At 43.0% G+C, this 15345-nt stretch overlaps 1 long non-coding RNA gene across 1 annotated transcript in view; it reads right to left on the bottom strand.

Moving 5' to 3' along the window:
• Positions 1–9378: 9378 nt before the first annotated feature.
• Positions 9379–15345, bottom strand: part of LOC120396900 — a 176339-nt gene continuing 170372 nt past the window's right edge. The window contains exon 7 of the long non-coding RNA XR_005593516.1: positions 9379–9754. This is a non-coding gene — a long non-coding RNA (uncharacterized LOC120396900). The remainder of the gene's footprint in view (positions 9755–15345) is intronic.

Raw genomic sequence — 15345 nt, 5'->3', positions numbered from 1 at the left:
AATAGTAGGTTGACACCTTCAACTGTACAGGTTGCACAGGATATGAATAGAATTACATTATTTAAAACACAAAGGGTTGAAAAATAGATTGTCCCTGAGATTCGATACCCTCCTGTCAGGGTTCCCTCCCCACTCTGAACTTTAGGGTACAGACGTGGGGACCTGCATGAAGACCCCCTAAGCTTATTTCTACCAGCTTAGGTTAAAAACTCCAAGGCACAAATCCTTTCTTGTACTTTGGATTAGGTAACACTGCCACCACCAAGTGATTTAAACAAACATTTAGGGAGGGCCACTTGGAGCCCCACCTTCCCCAAATATCCCCCCAAGCTCCTACACCCCTTTTCCTGGGCAGGTTTGAGAACAATATCCTCACCAATTGATACAGGTGAACACAGACCCAAACCCTTGGATATTAAAACAATGAAAAATCAAGAAGGTTCTTAAAAGAAGAATTTTAATTAAAGAAAAGGTAAAAGAATTACCTCTGTAAAATCGGGATGGCAAGTACTTTACAGAATAACAAAAGACTCAAGAACACAGAAGATCTCCCCTCTAGGCAAAACGTTAAAGTTACAAAACCAGGTATAAACCTCCCTCTTAGACAAAGGAAGCCAAAATAAAAGTAAGCTAACATTTTTTCACTAGTACTTACTAATACTAATGGAGTTGCATTGCTTGCTTTCTTGATCTGTCTCCAGCAAGCACACAGAACAGACAGACAAAGAAAAAACAAAACAAAGCTTTCCCCCCCGAACTCCACAAATTTGAAAGTATCTTAGTCCTCTTATTGGTCCTTTTGGTCAGGTGCCATCTAGGTTACCTGAGCTTCTTAGCCCTTTACAAGTAAAAGGATTTTGTGCCTCTGGCCAGGAGGGATTTTATAGTACTGTATTCAGGAAGGTTGTTACCCTTCCCTTTATATTTATGACACCTCCATCTATTGTCTACAAGAGATCACTTTTTCAAACAATGAGATACGTTTGCCAATGTGTTACAAATAAGGCTGTCAATTAATCACAGTTAACTCACCCAAGTAACTCAAAAATATTAAAAAAAATAATTCTGATTAATCACACTTTTAAAAATATTTAATACATTTCAATTGGTATTCTATTTTCAAATATATTGATTTCAATTACAACACAGAATACTAAGTGTACAGTGCTCACTTTATATTATTTTACTATAAATATTTGCACTGTAAAAGTGATAAACACAAGAAATATTTTTTCTATTCACCTTACACAAGTACTGTAGTGCAATCTCTTTGCTGTGAAAGTGCAACTTACAAATGTAGAGTTTTTTGTTACATAACTGCACACAAAAACAAAAAATGTAAAACTTTAGAGCCTACAAGTCGATTCAGTCCTACTTCTTGTTCAGCCAATCGCTAAGAGAAACAAGTTTGTTTACATTTACGGAAGATAATGTTCTTATTTACAATGTCACCTGAAAGTGAGAACAGGTGTCTTTGAATAGCACTTTTATAGGTGACATTGCAAGGTATTCATGTGCCAGACAGACTAAACATTTGTATGCCCCTTCATGCTTTGGCCACCTGTCCCGAGGGCATGCTTCCATGCTGATGACGCTCATTTAAAAAAAAAGTGTTAATTAAATTTGTGACTGAACTCCTTGGGGGAGAATTGCATGTCTCCTGCTCTGTTTTACTCACATTCGGCCATATATTTAATGTTATAGCAGTCTCAGATGATGACCCAGCACATGTTCATTTTAAGAACACTTTCACTGCAGATTTGACAAAACACAGAGAAGGTACCAATGTAAGATTTCTAAAGATAGCTACAGCACTTGACCCAAGGTTTAAGAATCTGAAGTGCCATCCAAAATCTGTGAGGGAGGAGGTGTGGAGCATGCTTTCAGAAGAGTTAAAAGAGCAACACTCTGATGCAGAAACTACAGAACCTGAACCACCAAAAAAAGAAAATCAACCTTCTGCTGGTGGCATCTGACTCAGATAATGAAAATGAACGTGCATCGGTCTGCACCGCTTTGGATCATTATTGAGCAGAACCAGTCATCGGGATGGACGCAAGTCCTCTGGAATGGTTGAAGCATGAAGGGACATATGAATATTTAGTGCATCTGGCACGTAAATATCTTGCGACACCAGCTATAACAGTGCCATGCGGATGCCTGCTGTCACTTTCGGGTGACGTAAACAAGAAGCGGGAAGCATTATCGCCTGCAAATGTAAACAAACTTGTTTGAGCAATTGGCTGAACAAGAAGTAGGACTGAGTGGCTTTGTAGGCTCTAAAGTTTTACATTGTTTTATTTTTGAGTACAGTTATTTTTTTGTACATAATTCTACATTTGTAAGTTCAAGTTTCATTATAAAGAGATTGCACTACAGGATTTGTATTAGGTAAATTGAAAAATATTTATTTTGTTTTGTACAGTGCAAGTATTTGTATTAAAAATACAAAGTAAGCACTGTACACTTTGTATTCTATGTTGTAACTGAAATCAATAAATTTGAAAAAATAGAAAATATCCAAAAATATTTAAATAAATGGTATTCTATTATTTAACAGTGTGATTAATTGCACGATTAATTTTTTAATTGCGCAATTAATCACGATTAATTTTTAATCGCTTGACAGCCCTAGTTAAAAATGCTACTCTATTTTATTTGTTGATGTATTTAATTAAATACATTCACATGTTACTCCTGGGGGAATTCTACACTACTGCATGCGCATAATTAATGAGCCATGCATAATTTTAATTTTTTGCGCAGAAAAAAGCTTCTGCTGAAATGTTGCTGCAGTTCCGCCTTTTGTCCACCAGAGGTCGCAGAGAGAAGCTCCCCGCAAGCGAGAGAAGAGAAACAGCCTGCCTTCTTCACAGCTCCTGTCAGGCCAGGTCAGGAGACAATGCTCTGGGGAGACAGACAGCGTGGAGTGCTGGGGGGAGGGGCGGGGTCAGACAGGGGCTCATAAGGGCTAGTGGGGGAGGATAGATTGGGGCACGGGGATGGGGGGGGAGTGGGTGCAGGGCCACATGGGGATGGGGAGAGTGGGTATCTGAGTGGGGGTGGAGGGACACATAGGGGGTGCAAGGACACATGGGGGTGCAGGAACACATGGGGACAGAGCCAGATGTGCCTGACTGAATGGGAGAGGCTAGGGGTCAGGAAGGTTCTCTATGGGGGAAGCTCCCTAACAACTCCTCCCTACATCCCCCGCAAAAAACACCTGTTCCATACTTTTCCCACTCATACCCAACAACCCTCCAAGTTCACACCCAGGCTTCTTCCCAGCAATTTACTTCACTCTCTCTCAGCTCCTCTATTACCCCTGACTCCCCCAAGCCTTTCCACTGCTTCTGTGGGGCGCAGAAAATATGGTTCTGTATTGTAGTTTTAAATTAATTATTACTCTGTTCTGTATTAATATGCCTAGTAAGGAATCTATTTGTCAAAAAACATTTCCTGAATCTTTTTTGTTGTCTGTATTATTAGACATACTTGCTGACAGGTATTTTGAAATAAATGACCAAAAATAATTGAAACTGGTGTGATTAGATTGTGTTATTTTGAGAAATAAAATATGCAGAATTTTAAAATATTGTGCACAGAATTTTTATTTTTTATGCAGAATATTTAATTTTTTGGCACAGAATTCCCCCAGGAGTAATATGTATACATACTGACCAATTTTTGTGATGTGAACTTTTCCAGCATAGGGTGAACTAAGTTCTTCTCCAACATCAACCTCCTTAGGGAAAATCCTGCACAAAAAGATGACATTATACTGTACCCAGAAGGTCAACAAACTCAGGCTTTGGCAGGCAAACAAAGAAAGTACATTTCAGAGTCAAAGGCCCCTGCCCCCGGACCAGAATTCCCTGCACCCAGACCCCAGAATTAAGATATGGAAACTGTTAGCAAAGTGCCACTTACTGATCTCAAATGTTGTGATGGAACATAGAGTTTACTTCTAAGGTTACCTGGGGACAAACAATTAGGGCCAGACTTTCAAGTGAGCTCAGCACCCCACATCACACTGCGCTCTTTTGAGCATCTGGCCAGTAGGCTCTTGTGCCTAAATGGGATCTGAGCTCCTCTGGCCCCATGTGTGAGTGCCGAGTATTTCTCAACTCTGACAAAGTTCTAAGGGCCAATTAAAATCAATACTTGGAACTGCACCCAGAAGGAAACTCCAGCCCCCTTATACACTTCTACCAATATGCTCCCCACACCTAACCATTCAGGGTGAACTGTTATGTTCTGCATTTTCTGAAACTTATGAAGGATCTTCAAAAGTTGCTTGTTATAGAACACATAGTAGTAATGTAATCTACAGATCACAAATGCAGGGATGACTGTGTAGAGGTCTGAATCAAAAGAAGAAAGTTCTCAATATTCCAACCAAACACAGATGGGAAAAAAAGCAAGTCTAACCTCTACCGTTATCTGAAAATCCAGAAACAAACGTGGTCTCAAAATCATTCCCAGTTTGTGAACATCAGTTACACAAGCCCTCAGTAACAAGAGCTCACTCTGCCTACCAGCATCTTGCTTGACCTTCAGCCAAAATACTATCTAGGTCAAGTAATGGACATGACAGATTACCACCACCACCATCCTGGTCTGCTGAAAATGAAACTTACAGATGAATGGCATCAATACAGTATCTTAATGACACAGCAGCCCAAACTCTCACTAGCACCCCTAGTGGCATTCCATGCACATTTGACAAAATGTAGCCCTGGGTTCCTCCAGCCACAGCAGAGGCACATAATGGATTACTTCTTCAACTGTGCTTTGGAGATGCTTCACCTCCTGGATTAAGAATTCTAGTACTAATCATGCATTTGCCAAGCAACCAGTTCAATTACTCGTGCTAACACAAGGATTTAAGCCCTAAACAGGATCAAAATATAAATGTTACTGATTCAATGCCTTTTAACCCTAAATGTGCTGAAACACAGTTTATGGGATACTTTTCTGAATTAAAGTGCGTGACTGTAAAATAATGTCACGCCCAAAAGGCAAAAGTGCAAAAAGTTTCAGCCAATTGCAAATCTAATTGCACTCATCTCAGACAATTGACAGTCCAAAAAACAAACAAACAGATTTATTGCATTCCTGCATTTATACATATGTACAGTTATACAGATAGCTGAATGCAGGAATAGCTTCATACATATCCATACTATATTGTATATACATATACATGCACACAGGCAGTTAAATAATGCATATGGTATTCATCCATATACTGTACTAAGGAATATATAGAGCTACAACAGGCATCTTTCAAACTTGATACTTCTCAATACAGCCATTTAAAAAGGTATTTGCTGTAATTCCCCATCCTGGGCTGATTTAGGTGGGGATTGATCCTGCTTTGAGCAGGGGGTTGGACTAGATGACCTCCTGAGGTCTCTTCCAACCCTAATATTCTATGATTGTATGAAAAGCAGTACACAGTTAAGGATGACAACTATATTACTGTACATATGCATCAGTCAAGGCAGGCCCAGGTTATTTAAAAAGTTCCCAACAAGCAAGTGAAAAAAGCAGTGAAAAGTAGTTATAGAAAAGACTTGGCAATGTGCACACAGTATTTTACTGAGGATTTTTATACACAGGCACTGAAAGTTATCCCCAGCCACAAGTGATCTTAAATATATAGATTTTTTAAACCACGTAGTTAAACTCCTAAGATGGAAAGTTGAGATATAGGCCTCCTCCACTCTTGTGAGACCCAGCTAGAGTCATAGGAAAAATTATGGCTTCCTCTGTTTAGTTCTATTGATTCATTAATTTCTTTTTACAATTTAGCAAAATGAAGCACACCAAAATGGTCCCTGGCATAATTCCACTAAAGGCAATAGAGGCTAGCCTTGGGCCCAGGCCCTGAAATCCATAGCTACCTGAAGTTCTGTAACTACCTACTATGAATGTTGTAATAAGATCCTCCTACTGCAGAACATTTAGTTTTACATTATTGGCTTAATAGTTTGGGGGGAGGGGGTTCAGTTAACCCAGTGCAAACCTGTCCTCAAGTAATAAGGTAATAATTGGAGATATACCAATCTCCTAGAACTGGAAGGGACCTTGAAAGGTCATCAAGTCCAGCCCCCTGCCTTCACTAGCAGGACCAATTTTTTTTCCTAACCTAAGTGGCCTCTCTCAAGGATTGAACCACAACCAACCCTGGGGGCAGCCATGGCTCAAACCACTGAGGTACTCATGTGCCAAAATAAAAGCGAGGCTGCCAAAGCTGTGTCACCTTTACTAGGACACAAAACTGCAAGTTAATAATGGCCCCCAAAACTCCTCGTTTTGTGAGACCCTTCGGAAATTATCATCAGTGTTTTTAAGCTGTTTATTAGTGTCAGTGTCAGACTGCAAATCTGTGAAGGCAGACATATCAATCACATATAGCAATGATGACAGTAGCTGCAAATCAGGGAAAGGTGCATTCACTGCCAAGGCCTCCCACCCATGGAAAAACATTTAACAAAGACAGCTGATTAACTCATTCTCACAGTCATTTACACTGTGCTGCAGAGTGCATTTCAAGAATAATTTCCATTACTATAATAAGTGAGCCATACAACTTGCTAATAGAACAGCTCAAAGTCTCTTTCCAGCATTCCAACATTATCATATTAAGCGCCATAGGTGAGGAAGAAGATATGGCTCTGCAAAATGTTCCAGGTTCCATTTCAAAAATTGATACCAAAATCATTTAAAAAAAAAATCTTTTGGAGGTAAGTGGAAATGTTATAAATACCTCTACTTTCCTACTGCAGAGAAATGCTCAGAGGGGCCAAGCAAAGATATCATCTGAGTCCATATTACATTGCCCAGCTTCTTTTCTCTTCTGCATTAAATCTCTTAGTGATTCACCTGACCAATTTACAGTGTGTAAGGTCTCCCACCTGGTACTACTTCAGCTTGCTTGCCTATTATTCTACCCTCCAGAGGAAAAAAAAACCAAAAAACAACAACCATTTGCTAGGTAGTTATAACTCTGTGCTTATTACTCTCCCTCAGTCTCAGCTCCCTTTCCTATATGAATCTGAAGAATGGGTTTGGTTTCTAAGGGGAAAGTTTACATCTTTTCACTGTTTCATATTCAGTAGTATATATAATATATATTTATATATTGTGCTAGCATCCAAAATGTGCTTGGAGCTGGGAGCAGGGCTGGCGCTTCCATTAGGCGACTCTAGGTGGTCACCTAGGGGGCCAGGATTCGGGGGGCAGCATTTTGTGCGCTCCCCACAGGGCGCACAGGAGCTTCCGGTTCTGCTCCTGTCGCGCCGCTGAAGAAGGACCTTCTGCCGACGTGCTACGGAAAACAGCGGCAGGCAATTGAGCAGCTCAATGACTGCCGCTGTCACCTGCGGCATTTCGGCAGAGGGTCCTTCTTTGGTGGTGCGATGGGAGCGGAACCGGAAGCTCCCGTGCGCCCTGTGGGGAGTGCACAAAATGCCGCCCCCCGAATTCTGCCTAGGGCGCCAGAAACTCTGGTGCCGCTCCTGGCTGGGAGCACTCATAGGAAGCGCTAATTCCTGCTCTGAGCAGCTTACAACCTAGAAGACAAAATAACTCTAGGGCTGTCAATTAATCGCAGTTAACTCAAGCAATTAACTCAAAACAAATTAATGCAATTAAAAAAATTAATGGCGATTAATTGCAGTTTTAATTCCACTGTTAATCAATAATAAAATACCAATTGAAATATTTTTGGATGTTTTTCAACATTTTCAAATATATTGATTTCAATTACAACACAATACAAAGTGTACAGTGCTCACTTTATTTTTTTATTACAACTATCTGCACTGTAAAAAAGATAAAAGTTCTGTAGTGCAATCTCTATCGTGAAAGTGCAACTTACAAATGTAGAATTATTTTGACATAACTACACTCAAAAACAAAAGAGTGTAAAACTTTAGAGTCTACAAGTCCGCGCAGTCCCACTTCTTGTTCAGCCAATCGCTCGGACAAACAAATTTGTTTACATTTATGGGAGATAATGCTGCCCACTTCTTATTTACAATATCACCAGAAAGTGAGAACAGGCATTCGCATGGGACTTTTGTAGCCAGAATTGCAAGGTATTTACGTGCCAGATATGCTAAACATTGATATGCCCCTTCATGCTTCACCTTGTAAATTGCACTATCCAGTATGTCCCTCAGCCCACGCCGCTTCCAGCAGCTCTCATTGGTCCGGAGCAGTGAACCGCGGCCAGTGGGAGCCGCAATCAGCCGGACCTGCAGACGGGGCAGGTAAACAAACCAGCCCAGCCCGCCAGGGGCTTTCCCTACACGAGCGGTGACCCCAGTTTGAGAAGCACTGCTCTATTGTACACTCAATATCGCCAACCATAAATTCTCTGAAGTCCCTCAAGTATTCTAAGCATATTTGTCATGAGCTCTATGGAGAATAGGAATAAGAATAACATTATAGCAGGCAGTATTACTATCTTCTACTTTCAAGAACAAAGAAGGAAATATTTAGTTACTAAGTAACCTAATATTTAGTTAGTAGTTACTAAAGACAACATATAATACTTATGTCCATCTCACAATATGTTCCTTGGAAGCATACTTCAGCAATGCTGATTATACAGTTAGTGTTATGGATGATAACAAAAGAATGTAGCTATGTGAAATGCCCGAAATATGCATGGAAACTATTTTAAAAACACCACAACAGAGGCTCAAAATAAATGTATACCTGAAATTAAAAAAACAAAAACAACAACAAAAAAACAGTAAGACGACGAAAAAAATGCCACCATGGCTTACCAGCAGAGTAAAAGAGGAGGTTAGAGGCAAAAAGGCATTGTAGGGGTGTAGGCTTACATGGCCACCTCTCACTGCCAATCTCTGATGCCTCTTCACTGTCACACACCTGGAACAACAGTCTGTACAGGGGGAAATTAGCTGTCTCTAGGGCTCAAGCCCTCAGGCAGGGTAGAGTAGTGACCAGTTCGCAGGCCCAGGCCCTTAGGCAGGACAGAGCACCAAGCAGTCTAGAACTCCAATCCTCAAGCAGCGTAAAGCAGATAAGGGTCTAGGAGCCCAGCCTTCAGGCAGGGGTGAGCACCCCCAACACAGTCTAGGGGACTCCAGCAAGGGGTGAGCGCCCCAGCAAGCACAGGTGTCCTGACCTAAGGGGTAGGCGGAGTACTGCCACTCCAGGGGAAGGGTGGCAGGGGGCACATGCACCTGCCCAACTCCACTGCATCCCAGCCCAGGGCCCAAACAGCAGCAGAGTGGTCTGCCACTGGGTCAGTGGGGAATCCACTCACAACACACTGACCAAGTCTCCGGTGGTGCCACAGGCAGATGGTAGTCTGGTTCTCCTAGGCTGCTTCCTATCCTTCCAAGGACCAGCTTCTGTCTCCCCAGGGTACACTGCAAGTGGCTGTCGCAGCAACTCTTCAGCGTCCGGCGTATCTGGTTGTACAGGTACCTCGGGGCCCTCCTTGGGACAACAGAAGTCTTCTGCGGGCTCCTGCATCCACAGCAGGGAGAACACATCTGTCTCCCTTGGCATCTGCTTCCCAACTGAACTACAGGGCCCGCCTTTTATACTTCCTGTTCCTGTCCTGCCCTCTGTTTCTGGCATGGAGAGCATGGCCTTCCAGGTTCTGCCCAACAGGGGTTGTCTGGCTGCCTCTCACTGCCAATCTCTGAGAGTGGCCACGCCTCTTCGCTACAGGCATCCTTTAAAAACTGGAAGTCAGACCTGACTGAGGAAAAAGAAAGGAGTATAAACTCAGGTAAATCAAGTGTAAAAGTATATTTAGGCAGGCCAAAAAAGAATTTGAACTAGCAAAAGGCACAAAAACTAACAGCAATTTTTTTGAAGTACACCAGAAGCAAGAAGCCTCCTCCAAATGATTAGTTGGGGTCATTGGGCGATCAAGGTTCTAATGGAGTACTAAAGGAAGACAAGGCCATTGCAGAGAAGCTACATGAATTCTTTGCATTGGTCTTCATTGCAGAGGATATGAGGGAGATTCCCACATCTGAGCCATTCTTTTTATGTGACAAATCTGAGGAAGTTGTCTCAAATTGTGGTGTCAATAGAGGAGGTTTTGGAACAAATTGATAAATTAACAGTAATAAGTCAATAGGACCAGATGGTACTGACCCAAGATTTCTGTAATTTCATATGTGAATTCCTTCAGAACACCATTTTTTTAAAAAGGCTCCAGAGGCAATCTTGGCAATTAGAGGCTGATAAACTCTATGTCAGTACCAGACAGAAAAATTGGTTGAAACTATAATAAAGAACAGAATTGTCAGACACATAGATGAACACAATTTGTTGGAGAAGATCAACACAGCTTTTATAAAGGGAAATTATGCCTCACCAAACAATTAGAGTTCTGTGAGAGTGCCAACAAATATGTTGATACAGTTGATATAGAGTACTTGGACTTTCAGAAAGACTTTCACAAGGTCCTACACAAAAGGCTATTAAGCAAAATAGGTATTCATAGGATAAGAAGGATGGTCCTCTCGTGGATCAGTAACTGGTTAAAAGATAGAAAACAAAGGGTAGGAATAAATGGTCAGTTTTCACAATGGAAAGTGGTAAATACAGTAACTCTTCACTTAACGTCCTCCCGCTTAACATTGTTTCAAAGTTACATCTTATAACGTCGTTTGGCTGCCTGCTCTGTCCTCTGCTTGTAAGATTCTGTGGAAGAGCAGCAATTTTACACGGGAGAATTGCACAAGTTCTTCTTCTCAGCCTCCTCCCCCTCCCTCCCTCCCAGTGCTTCCCCCACTGCCAAACAGCTGTTTGGCAATGCTTAGGATTTTCTGGGAGGGAGGGGGAGGAGCAGAGAAGCGTTGCATCTCCACTCCTCCTCCTCCCTCCCAGAAAATCCTAAGCACCGCTAAACAGCTGTTTGGCAGCACTTAGGACTTTCGGGGGGGAAGGAGCAGGGATGTGGCCTGCTCTGGAGAGGAGGTGGAGAGAGTGGAGGTGGGAAGAGGTGGGCCTGGAGCATTCCCTGCAAAGTTGGCACCTGTTCTTCTCCAGGGAAGCTGCAGCTGCTGCGAAGGTGCTTCCTAGTGTCCTTGCCTGCAGCAGGCTGTGCCTATGTGGGGTAAGCCGGGGCACTTCCCAACCACAGTACAGCACAGTACTGTATAGTATATAATGCCTTTTGTCTGCCCCCCAAAAATTTCCTTGGAATCTAACCCCCTGCATTTACATTAAATCTTATGGGAAAATTGGATTAGTTTAACATCATTTCACTTAAAGTTGCATTTTTCAGGAACATAACTACAACATTAAGTGAGGAGTTACTGTAGCAGGGTCCCCCAAGAATCTGTACTTGGACCAGTGCTCTTCAACATATTCATAAATGATCTGGAAAAGGGGTAAGCAGTGAGGTGACAGTTTGCAGATGATACAAAATTACTCAAAATAGTTAAGGCCAAAGCACACAGTGAAGTGTTATAAAGGGATCTCAGTAAACTGGGTGACAGAGCAACAAAATGGCAGAAGTAGTACAAAGTAATGCATATTGGAAAAAAATTAACCCCAACTGTACTGGGGTGTAAATTAGCTTGGTGACATCATGGATAGTGTCCTGAAAATATCTGCTCAGCATGCAGCAGCATTCAAAAAAAGCTAAACAATGTTAGGAACCATTAGGAAAGGGACAGATAATCAGAAAGAAAATAAATATCATAGTGTCACTATGGTAAATACATGGTATGCCCACACCTTGAATACCGCATGCAGTTCTGGTCACGCCATCTCAAAAAAAGATATATTAGAATTGGAAAAGGTTCAGAGGAGGGCAACAAAAATGATTAAGGATTTGGAACAGCTTCCACATGAGGAGAGAGAAAAAAAAGACTGGGACTGTCCAACTTAAGAGAAACAACTAAGGGGGATATCATAAAATCATGCCTGGTGTGGAGAAAGTGAATAAGGAAGCATTATTTACCCTTTCACATATCACAATAACCAGGGGTCACCTGATGAAATTAAGAGGTAACAGGATTAAAACAAACATAAGGAAGTAGTTCTTCACACAGTGCACAGTTAACCTGTGGGATATGTTGCCTGGGGAAGTTGTGAGGGCCAAATGTATAACTGGGGTCAAAAAAACAATCAGATAAGTTCCTGGAGGATAGGTCCATCAGTGTCTGTTAGCCAAGATGGTTAGCCATGCAGCCCCATGTTCTGGGTGTCCCTAGGTCTGACTGCCAGAAATTGATACTGGATAACAGGGGATGGATCACTTGGTACTTGCCCTGTTCTGTTCATTCCCTCTTAAGCATCTGGTACTGGCCATGGTCAGAAGATAGGATGCTGGGATAGACGGACCATTGGTCTGCCCTCGTGGCCATTCTTATATACTGGTGACAACTAGATTTGCCCTTCTCCCAGCTATTCTGCTTATAAAAAGCTAGTCTAAAAATGCACATACAGTGGGATTACAGCTGTGAGAATAGTATTTATGTACTTTGTGGGAGACAACTCTCAGAACTAGCTCAGTTAGGGAATTTGAAAGGTAATTTTTAGTGTTTAGGTTTAGAGAGTCTTCCTGTATAAAGGAGACTCACTCCAGCTCTCTAAAACAATTAAGGGTTATTGATGGAGATGGATCTAAGGTGAAAAATTCAGATTGAAATTTCAACTCCACCCAAAATTCAAGGTGGTTCAGATATAGGGATTTGGCTGAGGCCCATCTCTATTCATTGATAACAACAAATGCAAGAACCATAGTATACCACACTCAGCATGAGTCAGAAATGTAATTCAATTAAATGCAAAAACAAAAAGGAAAAGGAAAAAACAGGGGAGGAAAGATGGCATTGCCAGGTGAAAGAACACAGTCATTTCTAGAGCTGATAAGCATTTCTAAAAGATAAAAGCTCCTGAAATACAAAAGATATATGAGGACTCGATAGGACATCAGAGATTCAGCCAAATACATGCAATAATACTGAATTTACATCAATCATTTATAAACTGAGCAGAGGCTGGGTTTTTGTTAGCACTTAAGCAGGATATTTTGGGCATTTTTTTTCTTTTAAAGAGACAAAAAAGGTATAAGCCATATATACCTGTCATGTCTGTGTAAACTTGCATTTGTGCAGGCAAAATGTGTAACTGCATGAGCAAAAGGGCATTTCTGCTCACAAAAGACAGAGTATATATCAAACCTTTGAATTTGTGGTCCCTTATGCTTTTAGGCTGTGTGCCCAAATCTCATTGAATGGGATTTGGATGCTTAACTCCCTCAGGCTCCTTTGAAAACCCCAGCCTCAAATCTTGTCATAGCAGACTGCATCCTCCTCAAAGGACAGCTGTGGTAGCCTCTTCTAGGTCACTACAGATTCTATTCACTCTGACCTTGAGAATGGCATTGGGGACAAAAGCTTATTTGGCAGATGTGTTCACATGTAAGGAATGCAGCTGCTTTTCAGTATCTGCTCCTTATAATTCTTGAATTAAAAATACGTAATTACAAATATGTGAAGCCCAGACTACTATATCAGTGTTTTAGACTGTGGACAAATCCTGCACATGATTACACCAATCCAATGGTGACTTCTATTGTGTTACACGGGTATTACTGAGGGAAGAATTTGACCCTTTGTTCTTTAATTCAGTTTTGTGAGGCACTGAGGTTGTCTCATAGCACTCCATTAAAATGAATCTCAGAGACTTTAAGGAAGAAGTGAGCAAACTACGGCCTGCGGGACCGTCCTGCCCAGCCCCCGAGTTCCTGGCCTGGGAGGCTTGCTCCCAGCCCCTCCCCTGCTGTCCCTCCTCCCCCACAGCCTCCGCTCTCTAGCTCCGCCATCGGTGCAATGCTTTGGGCGGCGGGGCAGCGAGCTCCCAGGGCAGCGCAGCTGCAGAGCCAGGCCTGAACCAGTGCTCTGTGCTGTGCGGTGGCGGCATGGTGGCCCGGCCTAGTACCGCCAGCCACTGGTGCTCCAAGCAGCGCGGTAAGGGGTGGGAGCAGGGAAGGTTGGACAGAGGGCGGGGGAGTTTGGGGTGGTGGTTAGGGGGTGGGGGAGGAACAGGGGATTGAATGGGGGTAGGGGTCCCGGAGGGGCAGTCACGAAGAAGGGGGGGTTGGATGGGGCAGCAGAGGGCAGTCAGGGGCAGGGGTTCTGGGGGCAGAGGACAGGGAGAAGGGGTGGTTGGATGGGACAGGGGTCCTGGGGGGGGGCTGTCAGGAATGAGAGGAAGGGTTGAATGGGGTGGTGGGGTCCAGGGGTGGTCTGGGGACAGGGAGCAGGGGGAGATGGGGCAAGGGTCCCAGAGGGGCCATCAGGGAACAGGGGGGTTGGATGGGGCAGGAGTCCCAGGGAGGGCAGATAGGAGGTGGGGGCCAGGCCACGACCCCCTCCCCTAACCGGCCCTCCATAAAATTTACGAAACCCGATGAGGCCCTCAGGCCAAAAAGTTTGCCCACCCCTGCTTTAAGGCCAGAAGAGACCATTGTGGTAGTCTAATCTGACCTCCTGTACATGGCAGGTCACGGAGCCTCACCCACCCTCTCCTATAATAGACCCATTACCTCTGGCTGAGTTACTGAAGTCCTCAAATCATGTCTTAAAGACCGCAAGTTACAGAGAATCCACCATTTATACTAGTTTGAATGTGCAAGTGACTCATGCTGCAGAAGAAAGTGATACTGCCCTCCTCCCCACCCCCACCCCACCCCTGCCCTGGCTGGGTCTCTGCCAATCTGACCTGGAGGGAAATTCCTTCCTGATCCCAAATATGGCAATCAGTTGAACCCTGAGCATGTGGGCAAGACTCACCAACCAGAAACCTGGGAAAGAATTCTCTGTAGTAACTCAGAGCTTCCTCATCTACTGCCCCCTCTCTGGCCATTGAGGATATATTTCTAGAGAACAATATATCCCTTCAGCCTTCATTTGGTTATGCTAATCAAGCCAAGTTCCTTGAGTTTCCTCTTGTATGGTAAGTTTTCAATTACTCTGATCATCCTCACAGCCCTTCTCTGCACCTGTTCCAGTTTGAATTCATCTTTCTTAAACATGGGAGACCAGAATTGCACACAGCATTCCAGATGAGGTCTCATCAATGCCTCGTACAACTTCCCTATCTCCTCTGGAAATACCTCTCTTAATGCATCCTAGGATTGAATTAGCCTTTTTCATGGCTGCATCACATTGGCAGCTCATAGTCATTCTGTGATCAACCTGTGCACCCAGGTCTTTCTACTCCTCTATCACATCCAACTGAGAAGTCCCCATCTTATAGCAAAAATTGATGCTGTTGGTCCCTAAGTACATGACCTTACACGTTGCATTATTAAATTTCATC

The sequence above is a fragment of the Mauremys reevesii genome, linkage group 2 (genome assembly GCF_016161935.1).
Source record: "Mauremys reevesii isolate NIE-2019 linkage group 2, ASM1616193v1, whole genome shotgun sequence".
NCBI lineage: Eukaryota > Metazoa > Chordata > Testudines > Geoemydidae > Mauremys > Mauremys reevesii.
This window is presented reverse-complemented; position numbering and strand designations above follow the sequence as displayed.